The sequence below is a fragment of the Schistocerca americana genome, chromosome 2 (genome assembly GCF_021461395.2).
Source record: "Schistocerca americana isolate TAMUIC-IGC-003095 chromosome 2, iqSchAmer2.1, whole genome shotgun sequence".
In the NCBI taxonomy this organism is placed as follows: Eukaryota; Metazoa; Arthropoda; class Insecta; order Orthoptera; family Acrididae; genus Schistocerca; species Schistocerca americana.
In genome coordinates this window covers 368,137,885-368,142,539 of record NC_060120.1, presented here as the reverse complement: position 1 = coordinate 368,142,539, position 4,655 = coordinate 368,137,885, and the positions used below count along the sequence as shown (strand labels likewise).

The 4,655-nt window shown below is 42.4% G+C and overlaps 1 non-coding gene across 1 annotated transcript; it reads right to left on the bottom strand.

Annotated features, from left to right (window-relative positions):
- Positions 1 to 2,764: 2,764 nt before the first annotated feature.
- On the bottom strand, positions 2,765 to 2,848 carry Trnal-uaa. Its single transcript has one exon. It is a non-coding gene; the product is annotated as a tRNA-Leu (tRNA).
- Positions 2,849 to 4,655: the final 1,807 nt, after the last annotated feature.

Below are 4,655 nucleotides of genomic sequence, written 5' to 3'. Positions count from 1 at the left end.
GCCTATAGGGCAGGGATTACTCGTAATCCATCTACACTATGCAAGTCACTGTGCGTTGCGCAGGCAGTATGTACAAATACTAGCCACTCGAGCCTGGGCTATTCTATAACCGCGTGTATCAAGGGGAAAAATGACTGTATCCCTGCCTCCGTACACTTCCTAGTTTCTATGACATACAAGTGACTGGGTGCTTTTGATGACTGTATTGCCGAAAACGACATTGCTCCTTTATGAATTCGCAATGTTTGACAGTAATAGGGTCTGTATAAATTATATTCTCTGTTGTTTCCATTTAACACGGAAATATAAAACAAGTTAGAGCCAAATGATAAATGCATACACTATTTTGAATGTGTTCTGCAATATTTTTTAAATTGCAAGCAGATCTGCTTCGTGCAGTCAGTGATATTTAAACACCGACAACTTGGAGCGCTGTCTGAACAGTCTAAAGAAACACGAATAAGGTTTTCATTTCTTCATCACAAAGGAAATTGCGAAAAATCCTCCCATCAGACAAACTGTGTTGGTTTCTATTCCTTTGATTCTATTTAAATGTTAGTAATATCTCCTTTTCCTTTTAGTTAACGTATCTATTTGTTCAGTTGTACATGGATTTCTTGTATTTGCAGCATTACGCACACCATGTTGTTTACGTGGTACCTATTTTACGATCACGTGTTACTTTATTTGCACGTCCTCTGAAGGATACACATTTTGAAGTACGTTAACTATTTACACCCAAGTAAAGTATTTCCATGTTATTTATGTTGTTATTTGACGGTCTCATGATCGCTGGTCACTCACATGGATGTCCCAGGTTCGATTCCGAATGACCACCTCAGCTTTTCAGTGGTGAGGAAGTCTGTCCCCTGAGCTCAAATGACAAGCCGGTAAACATAGTAAGCAGTGAAAATCAGCACACAAGTCGCCGAAGTGGCGTCATTTACGAAGGCTCGCATCGGGATAGTAGCAGCACGACTTTTTTTTAATGGTATGTGATGATTCGTGCTTTTAGCGGCATCGGATAGTTTGGCATATGAGTGTGAGATTTGCCCTAACAATTTTTGTGGAAAACAAACGTCACGACTGCTACGGTCGCAGGTTCGAATCGTGCCTCGGTCATGGATGTGTGTGACGTCCTTAGGTTAGTTAGGTTTAAGTAGTTCTAAGTTCTAGGGGACTGATGACCACAGATGTTAAGTCCCATAGTGCTCAGAGCCATTTGAACCAAAACAAACGTCTCGTCGATTTCTGTCTCTGGAGACGAGGTACTTACGAAGTTGGCGTCTCGAAGGATTAATTTCAGCGTTCCTCTCGACAATATTTGGACCCTACTGCACCAAAGTTCCACTTACATGCCTTAACAACTGCGCCACTAGCCCAGTCTTGGAAACAGATGCACTAATCCAACCATAAGAAAATTATCTCTCTTCCAGCAAAATATTTCCTGCTTAACCAAAATTTTAGTATGTCTTGCTGTTCCGTCTAATTACAAAACTGATCCGCTTGTATAGCGTAATGGGTATGCAGTTCACACCTAAGTGCCTGGCACAGGATTCATCGAACCATTTTCACACTATTTTCTATAGTTCCACTCTCTTAAGAACGTGCGGGAGAGACGAACACTTTAGTCTTTCAGTGCGAGCTCTAATCTCTCTTAGTTTATTACAGTGACCATTTCTCCCTTGTAGGTGGGTACTAACAAAATATTTTCACATTTGGAGGAGAACGTTGCAGATTGAAATTTCGTGAAAAGGTTTCGCCGCAACGAAAAATCCCTTTGTTCTAATTATTACCACTCCAACTCGCGTATGATCTCCGTGACATTCCGTCCCCTACTTCGCGGTAATACAAAAGAAGTTGCCCTTCGGATCGAATCCGCATTCTGCGTTAACGACCGTGGGCAGGTACACTGGTCAGTATGAGTGGTTTTTAGGCGGTTACCACGCTCTTTCAGTCAAATCCTGGGCTGGCTCTCAATCTCTTCTTAATAGAATATTACGCACAAACAGTTAAAACATTTAAAACGTGATACTATGCAGGACAAAGTGTACACGATTCACAGACCGAGGGCTCACACGAGTTGCCCACCCAACTTCATAGTCGGCGATAAGGACATACAACCACAAAGTTAAGTAATTACAAAAAAAAACAAAAAAAAAAAACACTTAATCTTGAAAAAGTTGTTCCCATACTAGACGCCATAAACGCTAGAGAAAAGAATGATATTATAAACTGAATGCCACACTCTTGCCGATGCTTTTGTTCAGTGAAAAAGGACATCTTACAGCCTAGGATATGCTATCTACGAGGCCAAAATTACAAGCCGTCCTCCTTTCGTCGTACTTGTCAGGCGTTGTTTTATTTCGGTTCACTCGGGGACGTGACCGCAGTGCTGCACTCGGGCTGAAGCGTGCGCTGCTAGAAGGCGGCTCGCCGTGACGAGAGAGCACAGCTGCGTCTTGTCTGCCACGGCAGACGCCGTCTCGTCTCGTCTCGTCTCGTCTAGTCTGTGTTCGGCAGCGGGCATCGGGTCGACGACCTCCGCTCCTCCGAGACTCTTCCTTTCGATGTCATCCGCTAGACTCATCCGAACGGCAGTCGTACTTCGTTCCGCCAGTGGTTTGCTATTGAGCGAGATACATGTGTTTTTCGACTGTCGTATCTGGTACGAATTAATCGTCGAATGCGGCAACGACAGATTTTTGCTGTAAACCTGGAGCACGCGCTTTATGTAGCGGTAATGTAGAGAAATTAAAATGTTTGTCAGATGTGGGGTTCGAACCCACGCTCCCTCTCGGGAACCAGAGCTTAAATCTGGCGCCTTAGACCGCTCGGCCAATCTGACTGACGCAAGTAGCTTGCCGGGCTACGGTATACTTACAAGTTAGTGCTCGGCGCCCAGACCGTTTGTGTAGGAACAGAAGTTGTTATATTGGTACTTTCAGGTTAATGACTACTTTCTTTTTTCCTGTGTCTTATTTAATAGTTAGATACACAATTACATAACTTTTTGAAAATCTTTTTCTGGTTCTCGGAACTCTAAAAAACTCGCACACGAACATGTACGGACACGTTACTGTGGGGTATGGTTTCGAAAACGTGTTCCGCGGAACACTGACGTTTCGCAGGAAGTGAATCAATATCCCGCGAAAATACTATTAATAACACGGCGTTCTTTACGACATTTGGAAGATAGTAGTTACTTTTTCAAAAAATTTATAATGATTTCTGTATTATTGGTTATGATTTAAGAGTTAAGTTATCACTGTTTAATACAAGTTTTCTCGAATTTTAAAAATTTTATTAACCTTCAAAATAAACAAGATGTTTCGTCAGTGTACCAGGATTTTAAAAGTGTTCCGTCATGAGGAAAAATTCGGGAACCCCTGGTGTAGAGTGACGAATGACCATCGCGGCGCCCCCAGCCGGCACCTACCTTTGTTTGCTGCTACCTGTTGATCGTACCTATTCCCTGATCATTTGGTTTGTTCTCATGATCACGTGCCCCGCGATAGTGGATCGACCCTAAAGCGATTTATGTAACAGACGTATTTATACAGTAGTTCAACAGTAGCAGCGCAGTAGCGTTATTTCGCCTTTTTCTCCAACGGAAAATTCTATAATCTGAAAACATATGACAACGTTGCTTTCGTGAGAGCTATATTGATGATCTAAGCTTTAATATTGTTGCCTGAAAACGGAGGAGTCCGAAAAGCGTTGCGATTAATAATATAAGTTTAGTGACTTCCATCGAAGTTTTGCTGTTGCATTAATATTTTCGAAATATTTCCTTGATTTGGCTTTGACATGAGTAAGCAATGTATGAAAGGAAGAGCTCTAAACTTGCTTGTGTCATAATAGAATGATTTAGAGTTTACACAAATTCTCTGAATTATACTGCGAAAATACTGGAGTAGTTGTTTAGTCAAAACCTATGAAAAGAGTGAGATATTCTGGAAGTACCACCACGGCTGAACAATTTACTTCAAAAGAACGTTTTCCCTGCCCCTGTAATGGCTGGGACGTTCACTTTTCCTTGGCATGCATTTTGAATTTTGCTCGAGGCAGCATAACCTTCTTGCAACATCGCACGGTGTAGTAAGAAATCGCTAGTGCCTTCTGCTCGGGACCGCCACGTAAAAGATTCTTTCCGCCTGATAATAACGGCATAACTGAAAGGGTATGCGATGGAGTCGGACGTTGTAGAGGACGATATTGATAAAACTAACGAGCAGCTGTTTCACTATCGTGAGCTTCGTCATTCAGAAGTATCATGTCGGTGTATTTTACAAGCATATACTCAACCATGTTACTGTTAACACTTACAGACGCGTGAATGATGCTCGAACCACGGCAGAGAAGTAGGGTAGAAGTCAAATGACATCTGCCGATCCCACGTAACTATCCCCCGCCGAGACTACCGTGTTGCATATGTACGTAGCAAACATATTTTCAAACGGCTGTAGTACGGAAACGGTACGTTTTCGGACATGGGTACCGATTGCAAATATTATCTACTTAGAAGTTTGTAATGGGAATTTCCGAACACCCTGTTAGACAGTTTACCAACTCTGGCAATCGAGGATCTCAACGATGTTTTCCTGTTATCAACGTTGATACTGCCACGATATCGGTCCCAGGGATACCAACAC